Source organism: Platichthys flesus, chromosome 16 (genome assembly GCF_949316205.1).
Source record: "Platichthys flesus chromosome 16, fPlaFle2.1, whole genome shotgun sequence".
Classification (NCBI taxonomy): Eukaryota; Metazoa; Chordata; class Actinopteri; order Pleuronectiformes; family Pleuronectidae; genus Platichthys; species Platichthys flesus.
In genome coordinates, this window is record NC_084960.1 from 20333985 (window position 1) to 20358693 (window position 24709).

General features: G+C 42.7%; 7 non-coding genes across 7 annotated transcripts; all 7 read right to left on the minus strand.

Moving 5' to 3' along the window:
• Nucleotides 1–2925: 2925 nt before the first annotated feature.
• On the minus strand, nt 2926–3007 carry trnas-gcu (transfer RNA serine (anticodon GCU)). Its single transcript has one exon. It is a non-coding gene; the product is annotated as a tRNA-Ser (tRNA).
• Nucleotides 3008–4433: 1426 nt separating this feature from the next.
• Nucleotides 4434–4515, minus strand: trnas-gcu (transfer RNA serine (anticodon GCU)). Its single transcript has one exon. It is a non-coding gene; the product is annotated as a tRNA-Ser (tRNA).
• A 5939-nt stretch (nt 4516–10454) lies between these two features.
• On the minus strand, nt 10455–10536 carry trnas-gcu (transfer RNA serine (anticodon GCU)). The gene has a single exon. It is a non-coding gene; the product is annotated as a tRNA-Ser (tRNA).
• Nucleotides 10537–14968: 4432 nt separating this feature from the next.
• On the minus strand, nt 14969–15050 carry trnas-gcu (transfer RNA serine (anticodon GCU)). Its single transcript has one exon. It is a non-coding gene; the product is annotated as a tRNA-Ser (tRNA).
• Nucleotides 15051–16477: 1427 nt separating this feature from the next.
• trnas-gcu (transfer RNA serine (anticodon GCU)) lies at nt 16478–16559 on the minus strand. Its single transcript has one exon. It is a non-coding gene; the product is annotated as a tRNA-Ser (tRNA).
• Nucleotides 16560–19690: 3131 nt separating this feature from the next.
• On the minus strand, nt 19691–19772 carry trnas-gcu (transfer RNA serine (anticodon GCU)). Its single transcript has one exon. It is a non-coding gene; the product is annotated as a tRNA-Ser (tRNA).
• A 4448-nt stretch (nt 19773–24220) lies between these two features.
• trnas-gcu (transfer RNA serine (anticodon GCU)) lies at nt 24221–24302 on the minus strand. The gene has a single exon. It is a non-coding gene; the product is annotated as a tRNA-Ser (tRNA).
• Nucleotides 24303–24709: the final 407 nt, after the last annotated feature.

Sequence of the window (24709 nt, forward strand, 5' to 3'; positions counted from 1 at the left end):
CTATTCAGACGTATCTCCTAAAATTCAAACTTTTCCTGCTCTTAAGAGACATGTTACAATGGTGACAAGTGGCTGTGGACACAAGAAGAAGAAGAAAACTATTGCTGAAAAAACTGGATTTTAACCCATGCGTGCAGACCACAGTTGGTTATCATTTCTTTACTGGAGAACAATTTAGGGGACTACAGGACTCTAACTTATGTTTTCTGGTATTGTACCTGCATACATAGGCAACTGGCCTTGCTTGTGTTTTTTTGAAGATGTTACACTGGTCGTCCAAGAGGCTTCTTTAGTTCTAAAAGACTTGTGGGAGGTTTCAGGTATGACATCTCTCTAGGATCTTCACCTATACTCAGAGTTGGTGTTTAAACTTGCAGGTCGTTTAACCCCCCACCAAATGGTATTGTGTGGAGCTCCTTGGGTCAAGGTGTGTATAGCATTTCGCTATGGTGTGAGTCATCAGGGTTACACGCAATGTCAAGATATGCAAAGGGCCAGAGAGTGGAAATACCTGTAGCCTCCCACTAAAAAGTTAAAACTGAAAGAGGATCTGGAAAGAGAAGTGACAGGTTTTCAAGAAACAACAGCAAGCCTATTCACACGTGGCTGCAGCCGATAAGTTTCATCTTAAGGTCGAAGACAATGGATGTCACTCACAAAGGGGAATGGTTCAATAGTGGAGAATGTGGGCATCGATCCCACTACCTCTCACATGCAAAGGGAGCACTCTACCATTTGAGCTAATACCCCTGTGTAAGATTATCTTCTGTGGCAAATCATGGCAACCTCTTCAGCGTGTATGTTGTTCTGTCCTGGACTGGATCACATTGCCTAGACAAATGAATGAAGTCTCTGATCACAGGCCCTCAGGGGAGACTGGACAAGTAAGTAATTTACAGAGAGCGCTGCGGATGGGGAATTAGCTCAAATGGTAGAGCGCTCGCTTAGCATGGGAGAAGTAGTGGGATCGATGCCCACATTCTCCAGGAAATTTGTAATATCTTGATTTTAGTCTGATTGGGAAAGTTCTGTAATTCAGTTTGATATAGTCCCCTTCTAAAACAAGATGGGTTTCCTTGTTTTTATGCCATGGACTGATATTATACAGAAAAATGCAGTTCCATCCTTCCAGCATGGTTCAGAGAGTTATAGAGCCACCGCCAAGTAGGAAGGACATTTTTCTTGAGAGCACATGGTGGCGTATCACCATACTTAGACACTAACTAAATGCTCATATTTTCCCCAATAATATGTTTCTAATCTGTCATTTCAAGTTGGTGAGAGATTCAGAGCACCTGGTTAGCGTTTTTGTCAGTACACGTGACAATATACAGCATTTGAGATAATAATCTCAAGCAGCAGAGTAAGCTGATTCAGTCAATTAGAGTAGAACTTTGTTTCTTGTAAACTTCACTGCGACAAGGATGGGATTCGAACCCACGCGTGCAGAGCACAATGGATTAGCAGCCCATCGCCTTGACCACTGGGCCACCTCGTCCTATTCAGAGGTAAATTTATCTCCTAAAATTGAAACTTTTCCTGCTCTTAAGAGACATGTTACAATGGTGACAAGTGGCTGTGGACACAAGAAGAAGAAGAAAACTATTGCTGAAAAAACTGGATTTTAACCCATGCGTGCAGACCACAGTTGGTTATCATTTCTTTACTGGAGAACAATTTAGGGGACTACAGGACTCTAACTTATGTTTTCTGGTATTGTACCTGCGTACATAGGCAACTGGCCTTGCTTCTGTTTTTTTGAAGATGTTACACTGGTCGTCCAAGAGGCTTCTTTAGTTCTTAAAGACTTGTGGGAGGTTTCAGGTATGAAATCTCTCTAGGATCTTCACCTATACTCAGAGTTGGTGTTTAAACTTGCAGGTCGTTTAACCCCCCACCAAATGGTATTGTGTGGAGCTCCTTGGGTCAAGGTGTGTATAGCATTTCGCTATGGTGTGAGTCATTAGGGTTACACGCAATGTCAAGATATGCAAAGGGCCAGAGAGTGGAAATACCTGTAGCCTCCCACTAATAAGTTAAAACTGAAAGAGGATCTGGAAAGAGAAGTGACAGGTTTTCAAGAAACCACAGCAAGCCTATGCACACGTGTTTGCAGCCGATAAGTTTCATCTTAAGGTCGAAGACAATGGATGTCACTCACAAAGGGGAATTAAGGGTTCAATAGTGGAGAATGTGGGCATCGATCCCACTACCTCTCACATGCAACGCGAGTGCTCTTCCATTTGAGCTAATCCCCCTGTGTAAGAATAGTTTCTGTGGCAAATCATGGCAACCTCTTCAGCGTGTATGTTGTTCTGTCCTGGACTGGATCACATTGCCTAGACAAATGAATGAAGTCTCTCATCACAGGCCCTCAGGGGAGACTGGACAAATAAGTCATTTACAGAGAGCTCTGCAGATGGGGAATTAGCTCAAATGGTAGAGCGCTCGCTCAGCATGCGAGAAGTAGTGGGATCGATGCCCACATTCTCCAGGAAATTTGTAATATCTTGATTTTAGGCTGGTTGGGAAAGTTCTGTAATTCAGTTTGATATAGTCCCCTTCTAAAACAAGATGGGTTTCCTTGTTTTTATGCCATGGACTGATATTATGCAGAAAAATGCAGTTCCATCCTTCCTGCTTGTTTCAGAGAGTTATAGAGCCACCGCCAAGTAGGAAGGACATTTTTCTTGAGAGCACATGGTGGCGTATCACCATACTTAGACACTAACTAAATGTTCATATTTTCCCCAATAATATGTTTCTAATCTGTCATTTCAAGTTGGTGAGAGATTCAGAGCAGCTGGTTAGGGTTTTTGTCAGTACACGTGACGAGAATACAGCATTTGAGATAATAATCTCAAGCAGCAGAGTAAGCTGATTCAGTCAATTAGAGTAGAACTTTGTGTCTTGTAAACTTCAATGCGACAAGGATGGGATTCGAACCCACGCGTGCAGAGCACAATGGATTAGCAGTCCATCGCCTTGACCACTCGGCCACCTCGTCCTATTCAGAGGTAAATTTATCTCCTAAAATTGAAACTTTTCCTGCTCTTAAGAGACATGTTACAATGGTGACAAGTGGCTGTGGACACAAGAAGAAGAAGAAAACTATTGCTGAAAAAACTGGATTTTAACCCATGCGTGCAGACCACAGTTGGTTATCATTTCTTTACTGGAGAACAATTTAGGGGACTACAGGACTCTAATTTATGTTTTCTGGTATTGTACCTGCGTACATAGGCAACTGGCCTTGCTTGTGTTTTTTTGAAGATGTTACACTGGTCGTCCAAGAGGCTTCTTTAGTTCTAAAAGACTTGTGGGAGGTTTCAGGTATGAAATCTCTCTAGGATCTTCACCTATACTCAGAGTTGGTGTTTAAACTTGCAGGTTGTTTAACCCCCCACCAAATGGTATTGTGTGGAGCTCCTTGGGTCAAGGTGTGTATAGCATTTCGCTATGGTGTGAGTCATTAGGGTTACACGCAATGTCAAGATATGCAAAGGGCCAGAGAGTGGAAATACCTGTAGCCTCCCACTAATAAGTTAAAACTGAAAGAGGATCTGGAAAGAGAAGTGACAGGTTTTCAAGAAACCACAGCAAGCCTATGCACACGTGTTTGCAGCCGATAAGTTTCATCTTAAGGTCAAAGACAATGGATGTCACTCACAAAGGGGAATGAAGGGTTCAATAGTGTAGAATGTGGGCATCGATCCCACTACCTCTCACATGCAAAGCGAGTGCTCTACCATTTGAGATAATCCCCCTGTGTAAGAATAGTTTCTGTGGCAAATCATGGCAACCACTTCAGCGTGTATGTTGTTCTGTCCTGGACTGGATCACATTGCCTAGACAAATGAATGAAGTCTCTCATCACAGGCCCTCAGGGGAGACTGGACAAATAAGTAATTTACAGAGAGCTCTGCAGATGGGGTATTAGCTCAAATGGTAGAGCGCTCGCTCAGCATGCGAGAAGTAGTGGGATCGATGCCCACATTCTCCAGGAAATTTGTAATATCTTGATTTTAGGCTGGTTGGGAAAGTTCTGTAATTCAGTTTGATATAGTCCCCTTCTAAAACAAGATGGGTTTCCTTGTTTTTATGCCATGGACTGATATTATACAGAAAAATGCAGTTCCATCATTCCAGCATGGTTCAGAGAGTTATAGAGCCACCGCCAAGTAGGAAGGACATTTTTCTTGAAAGCACATGGTGGCGTATCACCATACTTAGACACTAACTAAATGCTCATATTTTCCCCAATAATATGTTTCTAATCTGTCATTTCAAGTTGGTGAGAGATTCAGAGCACCTGGTTAGCGTTTTTGTCAGTACACGTGACAATATACAGAATTTGAGATAATAATCTCAAGCAGCAGAGTAAGCTGATTCAGTCAATAAGTGTAGAACTTCGTGTCTTGTAAACTTCACTGCGACAAGGATGGGATTCGAACCCACGCGTGCAGAGCACAATGGATTAGCAGTCCATCGCCTTGACCACTCGGCCACCTCGTCCTATTCAGACGTATCTCCTAAAATTCAAACTTTTCCTGCTCTTAAGAGACATGTTACAATGGTGACAAGTGGCTGTGGACACAAGAAGAAGAAGAAAACTATTGCTGAAAAAACTGGATTTTAACCCATGCGTGCAGACCACAGTTGGTTATCATTTCTTTACTGGAGAACAATTTAGGGGACTACAGGACTCTAACTTATGTTTTCTGGTATTGTACCTGCATACATAGGCAACTGGCCTTGCTTGTGTTTTTTTGAAGATGTTACACTGGTCGTCCAAGAGGCTTCTTTAGTTCTAAAAGACTTGTGGGAGGTTTCAGGTATGACATCTCTCTAGGATCTTCACCTATACTCAGAGTTGGTGTTTAAACTTGCAGGTCGTTTAACCCCCCACCAAATGGTATTGTGTGGAGCTCCTTGGGTCAAGGTGTGTATAGCATTTCGCTATGGTGTGAGTCATCAGGGTTACACGCAATGTCAAGATATGCAAAGGGCCAGAGAGTGGAAATACCTGTAGCCTCCCACTAAAAAGTTAAAACTGAAAGAGGATCTGGAAAGAGAAGTGACAGGTTTTCAAGAAACAACAGCAAGCCTATTCACACGTGGCTGCAGCCGATAAGTTTCATCTTAAGGTCGAAGACAATGGATGTCACTCACAAAGGGGAATGGTTCAATAGTGGAGAATGTGGGCATCGATCCCACTACCTCTCACATGCAAAGGGAGCACTCTACCATTTGAGCTAATACCCCTGTGTAAGATTATCTTCTGTGGCAAATCATGGCAACCTCTTCAGCGTGTATGTTGTTCTGTCCTGGACTGGATCACATTGCCTAGACAAATGAATGAAGTCTCTGATCACAGGCCCTCAGGGGAGACTGGACAAGTAAGTAATTTACAGAGAGCGCTGCGGATGGGGAATTAGCTCAAATGGTAGAGCGCTTGCTTAGCATGGGAGAAGTAGTGGGATCGATGCCCACATTCTCCAGGAAATTTGTAATATCTTGATTTTAGTCTGATTGGGAAAGTTCTGTAATTCAGTTTGATATAGTCCCCTTCTAAAACAAGATGGGTTTCCTTGTTTTTATGCCATGGACTGATATTATACAGAAAAATGCAGTTCCATCCTTCCAGCATGGTTCAGAGAGTTATAGAGCCACCGCCAAGTAGGAAGGACATTTTTCTTGAGAGCACATGGTGGCGTATCACCATACTTAGACACTAACTAAATGCTCATATTTTCCCCAATAATATGTTTCTAATCTGTCATTTCAAGTTGGTGAGAGATTCAGAGCACCTGGTTAGCGTTTTTGTCAGTACACGTGACAATATACAGCATTTGAGATAATAATCTCAAGCAGCAGAGTAAGCTGATTCAGTCAATTAGAGTAGAACTTTGTTTCTTGTAAACTTCACTGCGACAAGGAAGGGATTCGAACCCACGCGTGCAGAGCACAATGGATTAGCAGCCCATCGCCTTGACCACTGGGCCACCTCGTCCTATTCAGAGGTAAATTTATCTCCTAAAATTGAAACTTTTCCTGCTCTTAAGAGACATGTTACAATGGTGACAAGTGGCTGTGGACACAAGAAGAAGAAGAAAACTATTGCTGAAAAAACTGGATTTTAACCCATGCGTGCAGACCACAGTTGGTTATCATTTCTTTACTGGAGAACAATTTAGGGGACTACAGGACTCTAACTTATGTTTTCTGGTATTGTACCTGCGTACATAGGCAACTGGCCTTGCTTCTGTTTTTTTGAAGATGTTACACTGGTCGTCCAAGAGGCTTCTTTAGTTCTTAAAGACTTGTGGGAGGTTTCAGGTATGAAATCTCTCTAGGATCTTCACCTATACTCAGAGTTGGTGTTTAAACTTGCAGGTCGTTTAACCCCCCACCAAATGGTATTGTGTGGAGCTCCTTGGGTCAAGGTGTGTATAGCATTTCGCTATGGTGTGAGTCATTAGGGTTACACGCAATGTCAAGATATGCAAAGGGCCAGAGAGTGGAAATACCTGTAGCCTCCCACTAATAAGTTAAAACTGAAAGAGGATCTGGAAAGAGAAGTGACAGGTTTTCAAGAAACCACAGCAAGCCTATGCACACGTGTTTGCAGCCGATAAGTTTCATCTTAAGGTCGAAGACAATGGATGTCACTCACAAAGGGGAATTAAGGGTTCAATAGTGGAGAATGTGGGCATCGATCCCACTACCTCTCACATGCAACGCGAGTGCTCTTCCATTTGAGCTAATCCCCCTGTGTAAGAATAGTTTCTGTGGCAAATCATGGCAACCTCTTCAGCGTGTATGTTGTTCTGTCCTGGACTGGATCACATTGCCTAGACAAATGAATGAAGTCTCTCATCACAGGCCCTCAGGGGAGACTGGACAAATAAGTCATTTACAGAGAGCTCTGCAGATGGGGAATTAGCTCAAATGGTAGAGCGCTCGCTCAGCATGCGAGAAGTAGTGGGATCGATGCCCACATTCTCCAGGAAATTTGTAATATCTTGATTTTAGGCTGGTTGGGAAAGTTCTGTAATTCAGTTTGATATAGTCCCCTTCTAAAACAAGATGGGTTTCCTTGTTTTTATGCCATGGACTGATATTATGCAGAAAAATGCAGTTCCATCCTTCCTGCTTGTTTCAGAGAGTTATAGAGCCACCGCCAAGTAGGAAGGACATTTTTCTTGAGAGCACATGGTGGCGTATCACCATACTTAGACACTAACTAAATGCTCATATTTTCCCCAATAATATGTTTCTAATCTGTCATTTCAAGTTGGTGAGAGATTCAGAGCAGCTGGTTAGGGTTTTTGTCAGTACACGTGACGAGAATACAGCATTTGAGATAATAATCTCAAGCAGCAGAGTAAGCTGATTCAGTCAATTAGAGTAGAACTTTGTGTCTTGTAAACTTCACTGCGACAAGGATGGGATTCGAACCCACGCGTGCAGAGCACAATGGATTAGCAGTCCATCGCCTTGACCACTCGGCAACCTCATCCTATTCAGAGGTAAATTTATCTCCTAAAATTCAAACTTTTCCTGCTCTTAAGAGACATGTTACAATGGTGACAAGTGGCTGTGGACACAAGAAGAAGAAGAAAACTATTGCTGAAAAAACTGGATTTCAACCCAAGCGTGCAGACCACAGTTGGTTATCATTTCTTTACTGGAGAACAATTTAGGGGACTACAGGACTCTAACTTATGTTTTCTGGTATTGTACCTGCGTACATAGGCAACTGGCCTTGCTTGTGTTTTTTTGAAGATGTTACACTGATCGTCCAAGAGGCTTCTTTAGTTCTAAAAGACTTGTGGGAGGTTTCATGTATGAAATCTCTCTAGGATCTTCACCTATACTCAGAGCTGGTGTTTAAACTTGCAGGTTGTTTAACCCCCCACCAAATGGTATTGTGTGGAGCTCCTTGGGTCAAGGTGTGTATAGCATTTCGCTATGGTGTGAGTCATTAGGGTTACACGCAATGTCAAGATATGCAAAGGGCCAGAGAGTGGAAATACCTGTAGCCTCCCACTAATAAGTTAAAACTGAAAGAGGATCTGGAAAGAGAAGTGACAGGTTTTCAAGAAACCACAGCAAGCCTATGCACACGTGTTTGCAGCCGATAAGTTTCATCTTAAGGTCGAAGACAATGGATGTCACTCACAAAGGGGAATTAAGGGTTCAATAGTGGAGAATGTGGGCATCGATCCCACTACCTCTCACATGCAAAGCGAGTGCTCTTCCATTTGAGCTAATCCCCCTGTGTAAGAATAGTTTCTGTGGCAAATCATGGCAACCTCTTCAGCGTGTATGTTGTTCTGTCCTGGACTGGATCACATTGCCTAGACAAATGAATGAAGTCTCTCATCACAGGCCCTCAGGGGAGACTGGACAAATAAGTCATTTACAGAGAGCTCTGCAGATGGGGAATTAGCTCAAATGGTAGAGCGCTCGCTCAGCATGCGAGAAGTAGTGGGATTGATGCCCACATTCTCCAGGAAATTTGTAATATCTTGATTTTAGGCTGGTTGGGAAAGTTCTGTAATTCAGTTTGATATAGTCCCCTTCTAAAACAAGATGGGTTTCCTTGTTTTTATGCCATGGACTGATATTATACAGAAAAATGCAGTTCCATCATTCCAGCATGGTTCAGAGAGTTATAGAGCCACCGCCAAGTAGGAAGGACATTTTTCTTGAAAGCACATGGTGGCGTATCACCATACTTAGACACTAACTAAATGCTCATATTTTCCCCAATAATATGTTTCTAATCTGTCATTTCAAGTTGGTGAGAGATTCAGAGCACCTGGTTAGCGTTTTTGTCAGTACACGTGACAATATACAGCATTTGAGATAATAATCTCAAGCAGCAGAGTAAGCTGATTCAGTCAATTAGAGTAGAACTTTGTGTCTTGTAAACTTCACTGCGACGAGGATGGGATTCGAACCCACGCGTGAGCACAATGGATTAGCAGTCCATCGCCTTGACCACTCGGCCACCTCGTCCTATTCAGAGGTAAATTTATCTCCTAAAATTGAAACTTTTCCTGCTCTTAAGAGACATGTTACAATGGTGACAAGTGGCTGTGGACACAAGAAGAAGAAGAAAACTATTGCTGAAAAAACTGGATTTTAACCCATGCGTGCAGACCACAGTTGGTTATCATTTCTTTACTGGAGAACAATTTAGGGGACTACAGGACTCTAACTTATGTTTTCTGGTATTGTACCTGCGTACATAGGCAACTGGCCTTGCTTGTGTTTTTTTGAAGATGTTACACTGGTCGTCCAAGAGGCTTCTTTAGTTCTAAAAGACTTGTGGGAGGTTTCAGGTATGAAATCTCTCTAGGATCTTGACCTATACTCAGAGTTGGTGTTTAAACTTGCAGGTCGTTTAACCCCCCACCAAATGGTATTGTGTGGAGCTCCTTGGGTCAAGGTGTGTATAGCATTTCGCTATGGTGTGAGTCATTAGGGTTACACGCAATGTCAAGATATGCAAAGGGCCAGAGAGTGGAAATACCTGTAGCCTCCCACTAATAAGTTAAAACTGAAAGAGGATCTGGAAAGAGAAGTGACAGGTTTTCAAGAAACCACAGCAAGCCTATGCACACGTGTTTGCAGCCGATAAGTTTCATCTTAAGGTCAAAGACAATGGATGTCACTCACAAAGGGGAATGAAGGGTTCAATAGTGTAGAATGTGGGCATCGATCCCACTACCTCTCACATGCAAAGCGAGTGCTCTACCATTTGAGATAATCCCCCTGTGTAAGAATAGCTTCTGTGGCAAATCATGGCAACCTCTTCAGCGTGTATGTTGTTCTGTCCTGGACTGGATCACATTGCCTAGACAAATGAATGAAGTCTCTCATCACAGGCCCTCAGGGGAGACTGGACAAGTAAGTCATTTACAGAGAGCTCTGCGGATGGGGAATTAGCTCAAATGGTAGAGCGCTCGCTTAGCATGCGAGAAGTAGTGGGATCGATGCCCACATTCTCCAGGAAATTTGTAATTTCTTGATTTTAGTCTGATTGGGAAAGTTCTGTAATTCAGTTTGATATAGTCCCCTTCTAAAACAAGATGGGTTTCCTTGTTTTTATGCCATGGACTGATATTATACAGAAAAATGCAGTTCCATCCTTCCAGCATGGTTCAGAGAGTTATAGAGCCACCGCCAAGTAGGAAGGACATTTTTCTTGAGAGCACATGGTGGCGTATCACCATACTTAGACACTAACTAAATGCTCATATTTTCCCCAATAATATGTTTCTAATCTGTCATTTCAAGTTGGTGAGAGATTCAGAGCACCTAGTTAGCGTTTTTGTCAGTACACGTGACGAGAATACAGAATTTGAGACAATAATCTCATGCAGCAGAGTAAGCTGATTCAGTCAATCAGAGTAGAACTTCGTGTCTTGTAAACTTCACTGCGACGAGGATGGGATTCGAACCCACGCGTGCAGAGCACAATGGATTAGCAGTCCATCGCCTTGACCACTCGGCCACCTCGTCCTATTCAGACGTATCTCCTAAAATTCAAAATTTTCCTGCTCTTAAGAGACATGTTACAATGGTGACAAGTGGCTGTGGACACAAGAAGAAGAAGAAAACTATTGCTGAAAAAACTGGATTTTAACCCATGCGTGCAGACCACAGTTGGTTATCATTTCTTTACTGGAGAACAATTTAGGGGACTACAGGACTCTAACTTATGTTTTCTGGTATTGTACCTGCATACATAGGCAACTGGCCTTGCTTGTGTTTTTTTGAAGATGTTACACTGGTCGTCCAAGAGGCTTCTTTAGTTCTAAAAGACTTGTGGGAGGTTTCAGGTATGACATCTCTCTAGGATCTTCACCTATACTCAGAGTTGGTGTTTAAACTTGCAGGTCGTTTAACCCCCCACCAAATGGTATTGTGTGGAGCTCCTTGGGTCAAGGTGTGTATAGCATTTCGCTATGGTGTGAGTCATCAGGGTTACACGCAATGTCAAGATATGCAAAGGGCCAGAGAGTGGAAATACCTGTAGCCTCCCACTAAAAAGTTAAAACTGAAAGAGGATCTGGAAAGAGAAGTGACAGGTTTTCAAGAAACAACAGCAAGCCTATTCACACGTGGCTGCAGCCGATAAGTTTCATCTTAAGGTCGAAGACAATGGATGTCACTCACAAAGGGGAATGGTTCAATAGTGGAGAATGTGGGCATCGATCCCACTACCTCTCACATGCAAAGCGAGCGCTCTACCATTTGAGCTAATCCCCCTGTGTAAGAATAGTTTCTGTGGCAAATCATGGCAACCTCTTCAGCGTGTATGTTGTTCTGTCCTACACTGGATCACATTGCCTAGACAAATGAATGAAGTCTCTCATCGCAGGCCCTCAGGGGAGACTGGACAAGTAAGTAATTTACAGAGAGCTCTGCGGATTGGGAATTAGCTCAAATGGTAGAGCGCTCGCTTAGCATGCGAGAAGTAGTGAGATCGATGCCCACATTCTCCAGGAATATTGTAATATCTTGATTTTAGTCTGGTTGGGAAAGTTCTGTAATTCAGTTTGATATAGTCCCCTTCTAAAACAAGATGGGTTTCCTTGTTTTTATGCCATGGACAGATATTATACAGAAAAATGCAGTTCCATCCTTCCAGCATGGTTCAGAGAGTTATAGAGCCACCGCCAAGTAGGAAGGACATTTTTCTTGAGAGCACATGGTGGCGTATCACCATACTTAGACACTAACTAAATGCTGATATTTTCCCCAATAATATGTTTCTAATCTGTCATTTCAAGTTGGTGAGAGATTCAGAGCACCTGGTTAGCGTTTTTGTCAGTACACGTGACAATATACAGCATTTGAGATAATAATCTCAAGCAGCAGAGTAAGCTGATTCAGTCAATTAGAGTAGAACTTTGTGTCTTGTAAACTTCACTGCGACAAGGATGGGATTCGAACCCACGCGTGCAGAGCACAATGGATTAGCAGCCCATCGCCTTGACCACTCGGCCACCTCGTCCTATTCAGAGGTAAATTTATCTCCTAAAATTGAAACTTTTCCTGCTCTTAAGAGACATGTTACAATGGTGACAAGTGGCTGTGGACACAAGAAGAAGAATCAAACTATTGCTGAAAAAAATGGATTTTAACCCATGCGTGCAGACCACAGTTGGTTATCATTTCTTTACTGGAGAACAATTTAGGGGACTACAGGACTCTAACTTATGTTTTCTGGTATTGTACCTGCGTACATAGGCAACTGGCCTTGCTTGTGTTTTTTTGAAGATGTTACACTGGTCGTCCAAGAGGCTTCTTTAGTTCTAAAAGACTTGTGGGAGGTTTCAGGTATGAAATCTCTCTAGGATCTTCACCTATACTCAGAGTTGGTGTTTAAACTTGCAGGTCGTTTAACCCCCCACCAAATGGTATTGTGTGGAGCTCCTTGGGTCAAGGTGTGTATAGAATTTCGCTATGGTGTGAGTCATTAGGGTTACACGCAATGTAAAGATATGCAAAGGGCCAGAGAGTGGAAATACCTGTAGCCTCCCACTAATAAGTTAAAACTGAAAGAGGATCTGGAAAGAGAAGTGACAGGTTTTCAAGAAACCACAGCAAGCCTATGCACACGTGTTTGCAGCCGATAAGTTTCATCTTAAGGTCGAAGACAATGGATGTCACTCACAAAGGGGAATTAATGGGTCAATAGTGGAGAATGTGGGCATCGATCCCACTACCTCTCACATGCAAAGCGAGCGCTCTACAATTTGAGCTAATCCCCCTGTGTAAGAATAGTTTCTGTGGCAAATCATGGCAACCTCTTCAGCGTGTATGTTGTTCTGTCCTACACTGGATCACATTGCCTAGACAAATGAATGAAGTCTCTCATCACAGGCCCTCAGGGGAGACTGGACAAGTAAGTCATTTACAGAGAGCTCTGTGGATTGGGAATTAGCTCAAATGGTAGAGCGCTCGCTTAGCATGCGAGAAGTAGTGAGATCGATGCCCACATTCTCCAGGAATATTGTAATATCTTGATTTTAGTCTGGTTGGGAAAGTTCTGTAATTCAGTTTGATATAGTCCCCTTCTAAAACAAGATGGGTTTCCTTGTTTTTATGCCATGGACTGATATTATACAGAAAAATGCAGTTCCATCCTTCCAGCATGGTTCAGAGAGTTATAGAGCCACCGCCAAGTAGGAAGGACATTTTTCTTGAGAGCACATGGTGGCGTATCACCATACTTAGACACTAACTAAATGCTGATATTTTCCCCAATAATATGTTTCTAATCTGTCATTTCAAGTTGGTGAGAGATTCAGAGCACCTGGTTAGCGTTTTTGTCAGTACACGTGACAATATACAGCATTTGAGATAATAATCTCAAGCAGCAGAGTAAGCTGATTCAGTCAATTAGAGTAGAACTTTGTGTCTTGTAAACTTCACTGCGACAAGGATGGGATTCGAACCCACGCGTGCAGAGCACAATGGATTAGCAGCCCATAGCCTTGACCACTCGGCCACCTCGTCCTATTCAGAGGTAAATTTATCTCCTAAAATTGAAACTTTTCCTGCTCTTAAGAGACATGTTACAATGGTGACAAGTGGCTGTGGACACAAGAAGAAGAAGAAAACTATTGCTGAAAAAAATGGATTTTAACCCATGCGTGCAGACCACAGTTGGTCATCATTTCTTTACTGGAGAACAATTTAGGGGACTACAGGACTCTAACTTATGTTTTCTGTTATTGTACCTGCGTACATAGGCAACTGGCCTTGCTTGTGTTTTTTTGAAGATGTTACACTGGTCGTCCAAGAGGCTTCTTTAGTTCTAAAAGACTTGTGGGAGGTTTCAGGTATGAAATCTCTCTAGGATCTTCACCTATACTCAGAGTTGGTGTTTAAACTTGCAGGTCGTTTAACCCCCCACCAAATGGTATTGTGTGGAGCTCCTTGGGTCAAGGTGTGTATAGCATTTCGCTATGGTGTGAGTCATTAGGGTTACACGCAATGTCAAGATATGCAAAGGGCCAGAGAGTGGAAATACCTGTAGCCTCCCACTAATAAGTTAAAACTGAAAGAGGATCTGGAAAGAGAAGTGACAGGTTTTCAAGAAACCACAGCAAGCCTATGCACACGTGTTTGCAGCCGATAAGTTTCATCTTAAGGTCGAAGACAATGGATGTCACTCACAAAGGGGAATTAATGGTTCAATAGTGGAGAATGTGGGCATCGATCCCACTACCTCTCACATGCAAAGCGAGCGCTCTACCATTTGAGCTAATCCCCCTGTGTAAGAATAGTTTCTGTGGCAAATCATGGCAACCTCTTCAGCGTGTATGTTGTTCTGTCCTACACTGGATCACATTGCCTAGACAAATGAATGAAGTCTCTCATCACAGGCCCTCAGGGGAGACTGGACAAGTAAGTCATTTACAGAGAGCTCTGTGGATTGGGAATTAGCTCAAATGGTAGAGCGCTCGCTTAGCATGCGAGAAGTAGTGAGATCGATGCCCACATTCTCCAGGAATTTTGTAATATCTTGATTTTAGTCTGGTTGGGAAAGTTCTGTAATTCAGTTTGATATAGTCCCCTTCTAAAACAAGATGGGTTTCCTTGTTTTTATGCCATGGACTGATATTATACAGAAAAATGCAGTTCCATCCTTCCAGCATGGTTCAGAGAGTTATAGAGCCACCGCCAAGTAGGAAGGACATTTTTCTTGAGAGCACATGGTGGCGTATCACCATACTTAGACACTAACTAAATGCTCATATTTTCCCCAATAATATGTTTCTAATCTGTCATTTCAAGTTGGTGAGAGATTCAGAGCACCTGGTTAGCGTTTTTGTCAGTACACGTGACAATATACAGCATTTGAGATAATAATCTCAAGCAGCAGAGTAAGCTGATTCAGTCAATTAGAGTAGAACTTTGTGTCTTGTAAACTTCACTGCGACAAGGATGGGATTCGAACCCACGCGTGCAGAGCACAATGGATTAGCAGTCCATCGCCTTGACCACTCGGCCACCTCGTCCTATTCAGAGGTAAATTTATCTCCTAAAATTGAAACTTTTCCTGCTCTTAAGAGACATGTTACAATGGTGACAAGTGGCTGTGGACACAAGAAGAAGAAGAAAACTATTGCTGAAAAAACTGGATTTTAACCCATGCGTGCAGACCACAGTTGGTTATCATTTCTTTACTGGAGAACAATTTAGGGGACTACAGGACTCTAACTTATGTTTTCTGGTATTGTACCTGCGTACATAGGCAACTGGCCTTGCTTGTGTTTTTTTGAAGATGTTACACTGGTCGTCCAAGAGGCTTCTTTAGTTCTAAAAGACTTGTGGGAGGTTTCAGGTATGAAATCTCTCTAGGATCTTCACCTATACTCAGAGTTGGTGTTTAAACTTGCAGGTCGTTTAACCCCCCACCAAATGGTATTGTGTGGAGCTCCTTGGGTCAAGGTGTGTATAGCATTTCGCTATGGTGTGAGTCATTAGGGTTACACGCAATGTCAAGATATGCAAAGGGCCAGAGAGTGGAAATACCTGTAGCCTCCCACTAATAAGTTAAAACTGAAAGAGGATCTGGAAAGAGAAGTGACAGGTTTTCAAGAAACCACAGCAAGCCTATGCACACGTGTTTGCAGCCGATAAGTTTCATCTTAAGGTCAAAGACAATGGATGTCACTCACAAAGGGGAATGAAGGGTTCAATAGTGTAGAATGTGGGCATCGATCCCACTACCTCTCACATGCAAAGCGAGTGCTCTACCATTTGAGATAATCCCCCTGTGTAAGAATAGCTTCTGTGGCAAATCATGGCAACCTCTTCAGCGTGTATGTTGTTCTGTCCTGGACTGGATCACATTGCCTAGACAAATGAATGAAGTCTCTCATCACAGGCCCTCAGGGGAGACTGGACAAGTAAGTCATTTACAGAGAGCTCTGCGGATGGGGAATTAGCTCAAATGGTAGAGCGCTCGCTTAGCATGCGAGAAGTAGTGGGATCGATGCCCACATTCTCCAGGAAATTTGTAATATCTTGATTTTAGTCTGATTGGGAAAGTTCTGTAATTCAGTTTGATATAGTCCCCTTCTAAAACAAGATGGGTTTCCTTGTTTTTATGCCATGGACTGATATTATACAGAAAAATGCAGTTCCATCCTTCCAGCATGGTTCAGAGAGTTATAGAGCCACCGCCAAGTAGGAAGGACATTTTTCTTGAGAGCACATGGTGGCGTATCACCATACTTAGACACTAACTAAATGCTCATATTTTCCCCAATAATATGTTTCTAATCTGTCATTTCAAGTTGGTGAGAGATTCAGAGCACCTGGTTAGCGTTTTTGTCAGTACACGTGACGAGAATACAGAATTTGAGACAATAATCTCATGCAGCAGAGTAAGCTGATTCAGTCAATCAGAGTAGAACTTCGTGTCTTGTAAACTTCACTGCGACGAGGATGGGATTCGAACCCACGCGTGCAGAGCACAATGGATTAGCAGTCCATCGCCTTGACCACTCGGCCACCTCGTCCTATTCAGACGTATCTCCTAAAATTCAAACTTTTCCTGCTCTTAAGAGACATGTTACAATGGTGACAAGTGGCTGTGGACACAAGAAGAAGAAGAAAACTATTGCTGAAAAAACTGGATTTTAACCCATGCGTGCAGACCACAGTTGGTTATCATTTCTTTACTGGAGAACAATTTAGGGGACTACAGGACTCTAACTTATGTTTTCTGGTATTGTACCTGCATACATAGGCAACTGGCCTTGCTTGTGTTTTTTTGAAGATGTTACACTGGTCGTCCAAGAGGCTTCTTTAGTTCTAAAAGACTTGTGGGAGGTTTCAGGTATGACATCTCTCTAGGATCTTCACCTATACTCAGAGTTGGTGTTTAAACTTGCAGGTCGTTTAACCCCCCACCAAATGGTATTGTGTGGAGCTCCTTGGGTCAAGGTGTGTATAGCATTTCGCTATGGTGTGAGTCATCAGGGTTACACGCAATGTCAAGATATGCAAAGGGCCAGAGAGTGGAAATACCTGTAGCCTCCCACTAAAAAGTTAAAACTGAAAGAGGATCTGGAAAGAGAAGTGACAGGTTTTCAAGAAACAACAGCAAGCCTATTCACACGTGGCTGCAGCCGATAAGTTTCATCTTAAGGTCGAAGACAATGGATGTCACTCACAAAGGGGAATGGTTCAATAGTGGAGAATGTGGGCATCGATCCCACTACCTCTCACATGCAAAGCGAGCGCTCTACCATTTGAGCTAATCCCCCTGTGTAAGAATAGTTTCTGTGGCAAATCATGGCAACCTCTTCAGCGTGTATGTTGTTCTGTCCTACACTGGATCACATTGCCTAGACAAATGAATGAAGTCTCTCATCACAGGCCCTCAGGGGAGACTGGACAAGTAAGTCATTTACAGAGAGCTCTGTGGATTGGGAATTAGCTCAAATGGTAGAGCGCTCGCTTAGCATGCGAGAAGTAGTGAGATCGATGCCCACATTCTCCAGGAATTTTGTAATATCTTGATTTTAGTCTGGTTGGGAAAGTTCTGTAATTCAGTTTGATATAGTCCCCTTCTAAAACAAGATGGGTTTCCTTGTTTTTATGCCATGGACTGATATTATACAGAAAAATGCAGTTCCATCCTTCCAGCATGGTTCAGAGAGTTATAGAGCCACCGCCAAGTAGGAAGGACATTTTTCTTGAGAGCACATGGTGGCGTATCACCATACTTAGACACTAACTAAATGCTGATATTTTCCCAAATAATATGTTTCTAATCTGTCATTTCAAGTTGGTGAGAGATTCAGAGCACCTGGTTAGCGTTTTTGTCAGTACACGTGACAATATACAGCATTTGAGATAATAATCTCAAGCAGCAGAGTAAGCTGATTCAGTCAATTAGAGTAGAACTTTGTGTCTTGTAAACTTCACTGCGACAAGGATGGGATTCGAACCCACGCGTGCAGAGCACAATGGATTAGCAGCCCATCGCCTTGACCACTCGGCCACCTCGTCCTATTCAGAGGTAAATTTATCTCCTAAAATTGAAACTTTTCCTGCTCTTAAGAGACATGTTACAATGGTGACAAGTGGCTGTGGACACAAGAAGAAGAAGAAAACTATTGCTGAAAAAAATGGATTTTAACCCATGCGTGCAGACCACAGTTGGTTATCATTTCTTTACTGGAGAACAATTTAGGGGACTACAGGACTCTAACTTATGTTTTCTGGTATTGTACCTGCGTACATAGGCAACTGGCCTTGCTTGTGTTTTTTTGAAGATGTTACACTGGTCGTCCAAGAGGCTTCTTTAGTTCTAAAAGACTTGTGGGAGGTTTCAGGTATGAAATCTCTCTAGGATCTTCACATATACTCAGAGTTGGTGTTTAAACTTGCAGGTCGTTTAACCCCCCACCAAATGGTATTGTGTGGAGCTCCTTTGGTCAAGGTGTGTATAGCATTTTGCTATGGTGTGAGTCATTAGGGTTACACGCAATGTAAAGATATGCAAAGGGCCAGAGAGTGGAAATACCTGTAGCCTCCCACTAATAAGTTAAAACTGAAAGAGGATCTGGAAAGAGAAGTGACAGATTTTCAAGAAACCACAGCAAACCTATGCACACGTGTTTGCAGCCGATAAGTTTCATCTTAAGGTCGAAGACAATGGATGTCACTCACAAAGGGGAATTAATGGTTCAATAGTGGAGAATGTGGGCATCGATACCACTACCTCTCACATGCAAAGTGAGCGCTCTACCATTTGAGCTAATCCCCCTGTGTAAGAATAGTTTCTGTGGCAAATCATGGCAACCTCTTCAGCGTGTATGTTGTTCTGTCCTGGACTGGATCACATTGCCTAGACAAATGAATGAAGTCTCTCATCACAGGCCCTCAGGGGAGACTGGACAAGTAAGTCATTTACAGAGAGCTCTGCGGATGGGGAATTAGCTCAAATGGTAGAGCGCTCGCTTAGCATGCGAGAAGTAGTGGGATCGATGCCCACATTCTCCAGGAATTTTGTAATATCTTGATTTTAGTCTGGTTGGGAAAGTTCTGTAATTCAGTTTGATATAGTCCCCTTCTAAAACAAGATGGGTTTCCTTGTTTTTATGCCATGGACTGATATTATACAGAAAAAAGCAGTTCCATCCTTCCAGCATGGTTCAGAGAGTTATAGAGCCACCGCCAAGTAGGAAGGACATTTTTCTTGAGAGCACATGGTGGCGTATCACCATACTTAGACACTAACTAAATGCTGATATTTTCCCCAATAATATTACATTACATTACATGTCATTTAGCTGACGCCTTTATCCAAAGCGACTTACATTTTTTAGAACACTCATCATTTTATGAGGGGCCATCTAGGGGTTCAGTATCTTGCCAAGGATACTTAGGCATGCAGATGGGATAGGGTGGGATTCGAACCGGCGACCTTCATGTTGCAGAGCACCCGCTCTATCCCCTAGGCCACTTCTAGGGGATTTCTAATTAGTCATTTCAAGTTGGTGAGAGATTCAGAGCACCTGGTTAGCGTTTTTGTCAGTACACGTGACGAGAATACAGAATTTGAGACAATAATCTCATGCAGCAGAGTAAGCTGATTCAGTCAATTGGAGTAGAACTTTGTGTCTTGTAAACTTCACTGCGACGAGGATGGGATTCGAACCCACGCGTGCAGAGCACAATGGATTAGCAGTCCATCGCCTTGACCACTCGGCCACCTCGTCCTATTCAGAGGTAAATTTAACTCCTAAAATTGAAACTTTTCCTGCTCTTAAGAGACATGTTACAATGGTGACAAGTGGCTGTGGACACAAGAAGAAGAAGAAAACTATTGCTGAAAAAACAGGATTTTAACCCATGCGTGCAGACCACAGTTGGTTATCATTTCTTTACTGGAGAACAATTTAGGGGACTACAGGACTCTAACTTATGTTTTCTGGTATTGTACCTGCGTACATAGGCAACTGGCCTTGCTTGTGTTTTTTTGAAGATGTTACACTGGTCGTCCAAGAGGCTTCTTTAGTTCTAAAAGACTTGTGGGAGGTTTTAGGTATGAAATCTCTCTAGGATCTTCACCTATACTCAGAGTTGGTGTTTAAACTTGCAGGTCGTTTAACCCCCCACCAAATGGTATTGTGTGGAGCTCCTTGGGTCAAGGTGTGTATAGCATTTCGCTATGGTGTGAGTCATTAGGGTTACACGCAATGTCAAGATATGCAAAGGGCCAGAGAGTGGAAATACCTGTAGCCTCCCACTAATAAGTTAAAACTGAAAGAGGATCTGGAAAGAGAAGTGACAGGTTTTCAAGAAACCACAGCAAGCCTATGCACACGTGTTTGCAGCCGATAAGTTTCATCTTAAGGTCGAAGACAATGGATGTCACTCACAAAGGGGAATGAAGGGTTCAATATTGTAGAATGTGGGCATCGATCCCACTACCTCTCACATGCAAAGCGAGCGCTCTACCATTTGAGCTAATCCCCCTGTGTAAGAATAGTTTCTGTGGCAAATCATGGCAACCTCTTCAGCGTGTATGTTGTTCTGTCCTGGACTGGATCACATTGCCTAGACAAATGAATGAAGTCTCTGATCACAGGCCCTCAGGGGAGACTGGACAAATAAGTCATTTACAGAGAGCTCTGCGGATGGGGAATTAGCTCCAATGGTAGAGCGCTCGCTTAGCATGCGAGAAGTAGTGGGATCGATGCCCACATTCTCCAGGAAATTTGTAATATCTTGATTTTAGGCTGGTTGGGAAAGTTCTGTAATTCAGTTTGATATAGTCCCCTTCTAAAACAAGATGGGTTTCCTTGTTTTTATGCCATGGACTGATATTATACAGAAAAATGCAGTTCCATCCTTCCAGCATGGTTCAGAGAGTTATAGAGCCACCGCCAAGTAGGAAGGACATTTTTCTTGAGAGCACATGGTGGCGTATCACCATACTTAGACACTAACTAAATGCTCATATTTTCCCCAATAATATGTTTCTAATCTGTCATTTCAAGTTGGTGAGAGATTCAGAGCACCTGATTAGCGTTTTTGTCAGTACACGTGACGAGAATACAGCATTTGAGATAATAATCTCAAGCAGCAGAGTAAGCTGATTCAGTCAATTAGAGTAGAACTTTGTGTCTTGTAAACTTCACTGCGACAAGGATGGGCTTCGAACCCACGCGTGCAGAGCACAATGGATTAGCAGTCCATCGCCTTGACCCCTCGGCCACCTCGTCCTATTCAGAGGTAAATTTATCTCCTAAAATTGAAACTTTTCCTGCTCTTAAGAGACATGTTACAATGGTGACAAGTGGCTGTGGACACAAGAAGAAGAAGACAACTATTGCTGAAAAAACTGGATTATAACCCATGCGTGCAGACCACAGTTAGTTATCATTTCTTTACTGGAGAACAATTTAGGGGACTACAGGACTCTAACTTATGTTTTCTGGTATTGTACCTGCATACATAGGCAACTGGCCTTGCTTGTGTTTTTTTTGAAGATGTTACACTGGTCGTCCAAGAGGCTTCTTTAGTTCTAAAAGACTTGTGGGAGGTTTCAGGTATGAAATCTCTCTAGGATCTTCACCTATACTCAGAGTTGGTGTTTAAACTTGCAGGTCGTTTAACCCCCCACCAAATGGTATTGTGTGGAGCTCCTTGGGTCAAGGAGTGTATAGCATTTCACTATGGTGTGAGTCATTAGGGTTACACGCAATGTCAAGATATGCAAAGGGCCAGAGAGTGGAAATACCTGTAGCCTCCAACTAAAAAGTTAAAACTGAAAGAGGATCTGGAAAGAGAAGTGACAGGTTTTCAAGAAACCACAGCAAGCCTATGCACACGTGTTTGCAGCCGATAAGTTTCATCTTAAGGTCGAAGACAATGGATGTCACTCACAAAGGGGTTTATTGCGGGTTCAACATTGTAGAATGTGGGCATCGATCCCACTACCTCTCACATGCAAAGCGAGCACTCTACCATTTGAGCTAATCCCCCTGTGTAAGATTATCTTCTGTGGCAAATCATGGCAACCTCTTCAGCGTGTATGTTGTTCTGTCCTGGACTGGATCACATTGCCTAAACAAATGAATGAAGTCTGTCATCACAGGCCCTCAGGGGAGACTGGACAAGTAAGTCATTTACAGAGAGCTCTGCGGATGGGGAATTAGCTCAAATGGTAGAGCGCTCGCTTAGCATGCGAGAAGTAGTGGGATCGATGCCCACATTCTCCAGGAAATTTGTATTATCTTCATTTTCGTCTGGTTGGGAAAGTTCTGTAATTCAGTTTGATATAGTCCCCTTCTAAAACAACATGGGTTTCCTTGTTTTTATGCCATGGACTGATATTATACAGAAAAATGCAGTTCCATCCTTCCAGCATGGTTCAGAGAGTTATAGAGCCACCGCCAAGTAGGAAGGACATTTTTCTTGAGAGCACATGGTGGCGTATCACCATACTTAGACACTAACTAAATGCTCATATTTTCCCCAATAATATGTTTCTAATCTGTCATTTCAAGTTGGTGAGAGATTCAGAGCACCTGGTTAGCGTTTTTGTCAGTACACGTGACGAGAATACAGCATTTGAGATAATAATCTCAAGCAGCAGAGTAAGCTGATTCAGTCAATTAGAGTAGAACTTTGTGTCTTGTAAACTTCACTGCGACAAGGATGTGATTCGAACCCACGCGTGCAGAGCACAATGTATTAGCAGCCCATCGCCTCGACCACTCGGCCACCTCCTCCTATTCAGAGGTAAATTTATCTCCTAAAATTCAAACTTTTCCTGCTCTTAAGAGACATGTTACAATGGTGACAAGTGGCTGTGGACACAAGAAGAAGAAGAAAACTATTGCTGAAAAAACTGGATTTTAACCCATGCGTACAGACCACAGTTGGTTATCATTTCTTTACTGGAGAACAATTTAGGGGACTACAGGACTCTAACTTATGTTTTCTGGTATTGTACCTGCATACATAGGCAACTGGCCTTGCTTGTGTTTTTTTGAAGATGTTACACTGGTCGTCCAAGAGGCTTCTTTAGTTCTAAAAGACTTGTGGGAGGTTTCAGGTATTAAATCTGTCTAGGATCTTCACCTATACTCAGAGTTGGTGTTTAAACTTGCAGGTCGTTTAACCCCCCACCAAATGGTATTGTGTGGAGCTCCTTGGGTCAAGGTGTGTATAGCATTTCGCTATGGTGTGAGTCATTAGGGTTACACGCAATGTCAAGATATGCAAAGGGCCAGAGAGTGGAAATACCTGTAGCCTCCCACTAATAAGTTAAAACTGAAAGAGGATCTGGAAAGAGAAGTGACAGGTTTTCAAGAAACCACAGCAAGCCTATGCACACGTGTTTGCAGCCGATAAGTTTCATCTTAAGGTCGAAGACAATGGATGTGACTCACAAAGGAGAATTAATGGTTCAATAGTGGAGAATGTGGGCATCGATCCCACTACCTCTCACATGCAAAGCGAGCGCTCTACCATTTGAGCTATTCCCCCTGTGTAAGAATAGCTTCTGTGGCAAATCATGGCAACCTCTTCAGCATGTATGTTGTTCTGTCCTAGACTGGATCACATTGCATAGGCAAATGAATGAAGTCTCTCATCACAGGCCCTCAGGGGAGACTGGACAAGTAAGTCATTTACAGAGAGCTATGCAGATGGGGAATTAGCTCAAATGGTAGAGCGCTCGCTTAGCATGCGAGAAGTAGTGGGATCGATGCCCACATTCTCCAGGAAATTTGTAATATCTTAATTTTAGTCTGGTTGGGAAAGTTCTGTAATTCAGTTTAATATAGTCCCCTTCTAAAACAAGATGGGTTTCCTTGTTTTTATGCCATGGACTGATATTATACAGAAAAATGCAGTTCCATCCTTCCAGCATGGTTCAGAGAGTTATAGAGCCACCGCCAAATAGGAAGGACATTTTTCTTGAGAGCACATGGTGGCGTATCACCATACTTAGACACTAACTAAATGCTCATATTTTCCCCAATAATATGTTTCTAATCTGTCATTTCAAGTTGGTGAGAGATTCAGAGAACCTGGTTAACGTTTTTGTCAGTACACATGACGAGAATACAGCATTTGAGATAATAATCTCATGCAGCAGAGTAAGCTGATTCAGTCAATTAGAGTAGAACTTTGTGTCTTGTTAACTTCACTGCGACGAGGATGGGATTCTAACCCACGCGTGCAGAGCACAATGGATTAGCAGTCCATCGCCTTGACCACTCGGCCACCCCGTCCTATTCAGAGGTAAATTTATCTCCTAAAATTCAAACTTTTCCTGCTCTTAAAAGACATGTTACAATGGTGACAAGTGGCTGTGGACACAAGAAGACGAAGAAAACTATTGCTGAAAAAACAGGATTTTAACCCATGCGTGCAGACCACAGTTGGTTATCATTTCTTTACTGGAGAACAATTTAGGGGACTACAGGACTCTAACTTATGTTTTCTGGTATTGTACCTGCATACATAGGCAACTGGCCTTGCTTGTGTTTTTTTGAAGATGTTACACTGGTCGTCCAAGAGGCTTCTTTAGTTCTAAAAGACTTGTGGGAGGTTTCAGGTATGAAATCTCTCTAGGATCTTCACCTATACTCAGAGTTGGTGTTTAAACTTGCAGGTCGTTTAACCCCCCACCAAATGG